Source organism: Drosophila obscura, unplaced genomic scaffold, assembly GCF_018151105.1.
Source record: "Drosophila obscura isolate BZ-5 IFL unplaced genomic scaffold, ASM1815110v1 contig_189, whole genome shotgun sequence".
Taxonomy (NCBI): Eukaryota; Metazoa; Arthropoda; class Insecta; order Diptera; family Drosophilidae; genus Drosophila; species Drosophila obscura.
Window position 1 is genome coordinate 443,078 of NW_024542777.1, and position 7,806 is coordinate 450,883.

The following is a 7,806-nucleotide window of genomic DNA, read 5'->3' on the forward strand; positions in this document are numbered from 1 at the left end:
GGGACCCGACGACTGAAAAGAGAGTCGGGTTCAGACTGAACACCTAAACATATACACAGACTGCTCCAAGATAGAAGGAGGAGTAGGAGCGGGAATATACTGTAAAGACCCTGAAATAAGGCTGTCCTATAAGCTACCGAGCCAATGCAACATATTTCAGGCGGAAGTCTTCGCCATACGGAAAGCGGCGGAGGTTGCTCAATGTACGGATCGCCCACATGATGTGGTAAGCCTGTTCGTAGACAGCCAGGCGGCGATAAGATCCATGCAGTCGTCAGGGGTCAGTTCCAAAAATGTTCTGGCAAGCGGTCATTAGATTTCCTAAGCACGACAAAGTCAGTGCGGGTTTATTGGGTTCCCAGCTACCAGGGCATCGAAGGTAACGAGACAGCAGACGTTCTGGCGTCGGGCTGGCGAACGACAGGATTGAGAACGTGCCTGTCTCCCTCAGAACGCTTCAAAGCGATCTAGAGAGGCGGAAACTCAGCCACTACCTATTGCACCAAATACGGAAGGACTGTAGGGTGCTACAGGTCACTGCCTGGCTGCAGCACATGCAGTCAAACTAGGCATCACCAACAGTGGCAACTGCAGGAAATGTCATGAATCTGGGGCTATCGAAACCCTGGAACATCTTATCTGCAAGTGCCCGGCTCTCTCATGGGCAAGATACAAATACCTTGGCGGCCCGGGGCTGGCATCGCTGGAAGATGCATCCAGGAGAACGCCAAGGGAACTTCTTGCTTTTGCGAAAATCTACTCGATCCTCACGGACTTCGAAACCGCGTAAAACACTCAAGAACATCCATACATATAACATCGGCTATACCGGCCTATGCGTGGCCCCGTGAGGGCCGTTCGGGATAACCAAACCAAACCAAACCTAACCTTTCCTCCCGCAAATGTAGGCAAAGTCCTTTAAAAAGGAAATCTGTGGCAGCCACAATTTTAAAGATACTATAAAACTGAAAGCGCAGTATCGTAGAGAATAACCATATCTACCAGATTGCCGAATCTGAATCAGATCGGATCATATGTAGCCAAAGTGAAGAAATTAATTTTCAGTTGCTTCCTCTGCCACACCTGCCAGAGACCCGCTACTCATTCTCTTTCTCACTCGCACACTCTGCCTCGCTATGTACGCGAGCACCCTCTAGCGGAGGAGATGTAGAATATGCATAGTAGATGTAGATGACAGATATAGAAAAAAAATATAAAATGTAAAATTTTTAAATATTCTACATATATGTATCATAAGCTCACAAATTTATATACTGACTGAGTACGGGTATAAAAGTAGAGTCGCGTCCACAGAAGCGACACACACGTTCGTTTTTTATTTATATGTTGTCAAACTATCAATGAATTTTCTTTAATTTCAGACTAGACCTTAATTGCTGCCTGGGGAAAAAATACGACAGTACTAAATAATGGTATGGAAAAAGAAACAAACCGTTTCCAAAACGCTTTCAGATAATCCTAACCATTTTTGGGTAATTTAAATTGTGATGCAAATACAGCAGCAGTCACACAAATTGACAGTCACATGCCACATACAAGCCATAACACACCCACCCAACTAGACACACATACATAAACACTAGTCGATACACTAATGCATTGGACAAACTATTTCAATGAGACAAGCTCAAGCGGACCACATTGGAAGGCCCAAACAAAAACACTCCTCGGAAAGCCACGAAACCATGTTTAAATATTGAACGTTCGCGTTTAGCGGCCAGAAATTATTTATATTTCCTCTCTGCCTCTCCAATCTTCTAGCAGACTGAGCTGACCCACAAAAAAGGGAGCCTACAATGAACTTTGTCAATTAATTGGTCAGCAATTGTGCAACTGCCGAATGCAAAACGTTGCTCCGCCAAATGCGCCCCACATATACTATTGAAAGTTCTGCTCACGAGCCTGTGTGTGGAAATTAGCAATGTAAATATAGCCATTTAAAATTCCGTACAATAAATATGAATACTCGAACAAAAGAAGTGAGCAAAAAAACAAACGGAGATATCAGCGCAAATATTGTAATTGAATTTACCCACAGAAACACACAGAGGCATAGACAGAATGAGCGAGAGAAGGCGAGACAGAGAGATGGGGTACTGTCTGCCTGTTATGCCTGTTAAGGGAAGGGCACAACCCGTACCCCACAGCCCCACAGCAGACAGGCATATTGTGTGCTTTTGTACGAGTCTAATAAACCGAATCATGTATACATACACATATATACTAGTATGCATATATGCAAAAATTTCTCCAACTCAATGTGGCCGTGTGTACGGGCATGTATGTACATATATGTACATATATATCTAGCCGTGACTGTCGCTGTGTATTTTCATGTGTGTGGGTTTGTGGCGTACCGTACCCTGCAGTACCAGAAGTGAGCGATGACAAATGTCAACTACGCGTCATTCAGGATTTTTTCTCTGCCGCTGCAACAGACGAATAGAATATGACGTCGACGTCGCGATCGACGCGTCGGTCAGACCAAACTCTTTTTATACCCGTACTCAAAAAAGAGTTAAGGGGTATATTAGATTTGTGGTAAAAGTGGATGTGTGTAACGCAGAGAAGGAAACGTTTCCGACCCCATAAAGTATATATATTCTTGATCAGCATCAATAGCCGAATCGATATAGCCATGTCTGTCTGTCCGTCCGTCCGTCCGTCCGTCTGTCCGTCTGTCCGTCTTGTTGAGCGCCTGGATCTCAGAGACTATAAGAGTTAGGGTAACCAAATTTGGTTTCCAGACTCATGTGATATCACACTGCTACAAGTGTATTTCAAAATTTCGTCCCGCCCCCTTCCGCCCCCACAAAGGACGAAAATCTGTGGCAGGCACAATTTTAAAGATACGATAAAACTAAAAACGCAGTATCGTAGAGAATGACCATATCTACCAGATTGCCGAATCTGAATCAGATCGGATAATAATCATAGCCAGAATGAAGAAATTAATTTTCTGTTCCTTCCCCTGCCCCCTCCTGAACACAATAACGCAACTCATTTTCCTTCTCGCTCGCACACTCTGCCGCGTTCAGTGCGCGAGCAACCCCTAGCGGAGGAGATGTAGAATCTAAATGGTACATGTTTAATATACATGTTAGATGTAGAATATACATAGTATATGTAGATGTAGATAACAGATGTAGCAAAAAAATGTAATTTTTTTTTTTCTAAAATTCAAAAAAATTATAATCTCAAAAATGTATATACTGACTGAGTACGGGTATAAGTAGAGTCGCGTCCCCAGAAGCGACTCACACGTTCCTTCTCGTTTTTCTTTGTTTCTTTCTGTTACGACTCGTGCCGTAACAGAATTCGGTTCCGTCGGCGTCGACAACGTTGTTAGAATTGTGCGGTGAAAAGTGAGACGCAGGTTTTGTTTATTTTGGGCAAAATTATTATCAGGTAAGTGCAGTGTTTAATTTAATTAAAAATAGTCTATTGTGCGTTGAAGAAAATGTGATATTACGAAATTAAATGCGTTTTGGACGAAATTTTTCATTTCCAACAACGAAACAAAAAAAAAAAAACCCCAGTGGTTCTTGCGAATCTTGAGTGGAACAGGTACATATCTTGGCGAGTGTTTTGTTTTTGGCGCAAATGCACTGCTGATCTACTGAGAGCATTGTTAACAAATTGAAAAATATTTTATTTAACCCATCTTGTTTTAAAGGCGATTCAGTTGAGCATGAGAAAATCATAAAAACTAAAAAGGTTCTTTGGAAAAAAGAACAAACAGCACAAAAATGTGAATATGTATACATTTGTATAAGAAAACAATAAATAAAAGAAATTTAATATTTTAAAACAGAATTTACCCATGCCTTTTTCATCAAAAAATCAAATTTTTTACTTAAATACATCACTTATTAGGGCCTTACTTTTTAAGGGAAATTCATCGCTTATTAAGGCCTGACTTTCGGCTAATTCTCGCTTACTATGTCATCGATTATGCTCCTAGGACATCCCTTTGTTAAAGTAAACAGCCCATCGTATGGCAGGTCATCGCTTATGTCATCGAGCTGCATGACGTTGCCATCGATGTGTGGTTGCTTACACATCGCTTACCCGTACTGCAGGGTTTATTCTTTGCCGCTGCGAAAGCCGAAGAATTGTGCATAGGGCACACGAATGCTTCTCTGCCGCTGAGGCAAGCGGGCAGAATATGAAGCCGTTTGTGCATAGTCCGAAGTAGAGGTGGGCGCGGGCCGGGCCGGGCTTCGTGTCCCGCGGGCCTCGTCATGAAAACTGCGGGCTTCGTGCCTCAAATAGAGTTTGGCACGAAGTCGTGCGGGCTTCGTGCGTTAGCTAAAAGCCCGCTAGGCCCGAAGAGGTATATTTATGGTATATTTTGAAAAGGAGAGAAGGTATATTCCGAATATATCTGAGGGTCTGACGGTATATTTCGGTATATTTATAAGGATTGGACGGTATATTTTTGTATATTTCTGAGGATCGGACTGTATGTTTGATCGATTATTCCGCGGTCACACTACTTGTCTTCTTCGTTTCGTCCAGCAAGCATATTTTCAACAATGTCGAGGGAAAAAATTCAAAACGCTGTGCACAGTAAAAATGAAACTGTGAAATTGTTGACCAAAGAAGACGGTAGAAGCGACGTTTGGAAAAAATTTAGATTGATCAAGTTCGAAACTGATATTGTTGATTTTGTTTGTTGCGTGGACTGCAAAACTGTGTTGGCATATCAAAGCAAACAAGGAACTGGGACATTAACCCGCCACAAATGTGTGCGCCAAGCATCACTTTTATTACAACAACCCACAATCATGGCGTTTACGATAAAAAATATACCAAAACATGTTATGGAAAACCTGACGCGTAAGCAGCTTGCTCTAGTGGCTAAGGATTTACAGCCATTCAGTGTGACTGATGGTAAGTTTAATATGTCTGTGTGTATATGACTCTTCATATCCTTTTTTCTCGGTATATTCGTAGGGAGAGGCTTCCGTGATTATGCCCAGGCTCTCATTAGCTTAGGTGCAGAATTTGGGAACCACAGCTACCAAGACCTGGTCGCATCGAGAAAGGTTCTTAGCACCAGAGTTATGATTGAAGAATATAACAAAATAAAGGAGCGAATCATAACAGACGTGGCAGATCAGGACTTGGCATTCACAACAGATATGTGGACTGATGAACACACTCAAAGGAGTTTCATTTCCCTGAGCGGACATTATTTAAATGAAACCTTTCAACTGAAAGTTGCGCTTTTAGGGGTAAGAGAGTTTTTAGAAGACAAAAAGACTGGCGTCAATATTTTGAGTCACGTTAGTCATATACTTGAAGAATTTAATGTAGCACACAAATTAACAACATCTGTGTTTGTCACAGACAACGGTGCAAACGTTGTAGCTGCTTTTAAACAATATAAAAGATTGTCCTGTTCTTGCCATAACTTAAATTTAGTTATGGAAGACGTAATTGAAAAAAATCCACTCCCTGAAATTTCTGATTTAATAGACAGTTCAAAAAAACTTGTTAAATATTTTAAGCACTCCGAGCTTAATAACAAGCTATCAAAAACCTTAAAGCAGGAAATTAAAACCCGTTGGAATTCGACGTTCATTATGCTCGATAGCATTAATGAAGTCCAAAATGAAATTAAATCGCTTTTGATAGAAAAAAACGAGCTTCACCGCATAGCTAAGTTAAATTTCGGATTACTTAATCCCCTATTGTGTTTTTTAAAACAATTTAAAGAATGCTCTGAAAAATTAAGCTCTGATAAGGAACCCACTATGCACCTTTTTCCATTGTGGTCCGAAAAGCTTCAGCAAATTTGCTTAACCGACGTTATTGACTCAGAGTTAATGAAAGAGTTAAAAGCTAAAACTATGCAGTCTTTGCTGAAGCGGTTCGTTCCCTCAATGGCTCACCTAGTGGGCCTATTTTTGAATCCTCCATTCAAACAAATGAATTTTTTATCGGATGAGAAAAGGGAGAACGTTTTATCCACTATAAAAACAATGCTCTCCGAGATCAATGGTGAGATTTTAGTTTCAAAATCTCCCAAACAGGCTACAACCAACCAAATTGATCATGAATTTTCGGAATTTTTAGATTCAAACTATGCTAAAAATAGAAAACTGGAAAAGAGCACCATAGATGTCGAAATAGAGCAATACTTGTCCACTCCTGTTTCTGCAGAAAACATTTTAGATTTTTGGAAAAATGCCAAAAACCTTAATTTACTACAAATTTTGGCTAAAAAAATATTAGCCATTCCTGCTAGCTCAGCAACGAGTGAGCGCGTTTTTTCCACATCAGGAAATATTTTAAATGATAGGAGGACCAGGCTAACAAGCGCTAATTTAGATAAACTAATATTTCTTTATAAAAACATGTAACTTATTTAGATTTAAGAAATAAAAACTAATATGTCTATATGTGTATTTTTATGCAGTTGATAATTGTTGGAAGTATCGGGCCGGGCCCGGGCCGGGCCGGGCCTCTTGTTAAATATGACCAGGCCGGGCCTATTCGGGCCTAAAAATTTCATTTCGTGCTCGGGCCGGGCCGGGCCTCAAAAAAGAGGCCCGCGCCCACCTCTAGTCCGAAGCATGTTTCTCTGCAGCGACGTCAGCAGAGCAGATTTTTCTCTGCCGCTACGTCATCAGGCAGAATAACGAAACCACACGAAGTCTTTACGCTGTACGTGTGCCGACTGCGCTGCCCGAAATTTTTTCCTATGCCCCCTGGCTTCCGTTGTTCGTGTGGCCCGGCTGTTCGTGTTTCTGATGTGCCCCTGGTGTCTATATTACCCTGCTCGTTGATCCCCCCTCTCGCCAAAAAACTAAAAGGTTCTGGGAAAACCAAAATTATACTTAAAACATTATTTAAACCCCCCACCTGGGCCTTACTGACACTGCCCGGACCTGCACGGGCCCTAGCCCGCCTTACTGCTCCGCCCGGTAAGTAAACCCCCGGCGGCCGGTCCGCGTCCCTGTGGCTCACGCTACCCGTACTGCACTGCAGTGCATACGACGCTGCCGACCTCTGCTATACAATACCAAGTTGTTGCAGGACGAGCAAAATGCTCGTTCAATTTTCGTTTAATGCTTTTCGGTACGGGCGCGCGGGGCTATTTTTTCACTCATCTTTTGGGCTCTGAAATGCTACTGGCTTCGTCAATGCTAAAGTAGTCTATGGCGCGGCACAGCCAAAAAGGGCTTGCACAGGTAAAAATATTTTATGAGCGCTCTGGATAAAATAAAAATACGAATCTAAAAGAGAATTTTCCAGAGAATATGAGATGTAAGCACTTAAAGTTGAAAATTGTTTCAGGGTGAACACTTATTCGCTTATTAATTTAGCAAGCTGAAATGGCCGAGGGCCCCACTGTGCGAAATGCATGCACATGCATGCACAGACGAAGCCGACGGGCAGCGGGTTCGCGGTCAAAAACGAAGCATAGCCGAAAAGAGAACTGAAAGCTCGCGCGCTCCCTCCTCTGTTCAGTACATGGGACGTAGCGATAAGCCACGCCATACATAGAACCGGTTCTTCGCTCGCTCATGCAGCATCTTGTCATTGTATTACAGAGAAACTTAATATTGATGAGATTATAAAGCAGCTTGTCACCATGAAAGCAAGAAGTGTAATGTTTTAAAATTTCTCTAAGTCACTGAAAATAATTCTCAACACGACATTTACGCTGTGGCCCAAAATAACTTTTTCTGATAGATTGTTTAAATTTTGTTAACGAATTATAGTTTTTTTTTAAGTTTAAATTTTTTTAAAAGAATTTTTAAAAATCTGGTA

The 7,806-nt window shown here is 41.7% G+C and overlaps 1 long non-coding RNA gene across 1 annotated transcript; it reads left to right on the top strand.

The window, feature by feature from the left end:
- Positions 1-1,388: 1,388 nt before the first annotated feature.
- Positions 1,389-2,160, top strand: LOC111076613. Its single transcript, XR_002608060.1, has 3 exons — positions 1,389-1,433; positions 1,783-2,000; positions 2,060-2,160. It is a non-coding gene; the product is annotated as an uncharacterized LOC111076613 (long non-coding RNA).
- Positions 2,161-7,806: the final 5,646 nt, after the last annotated feature.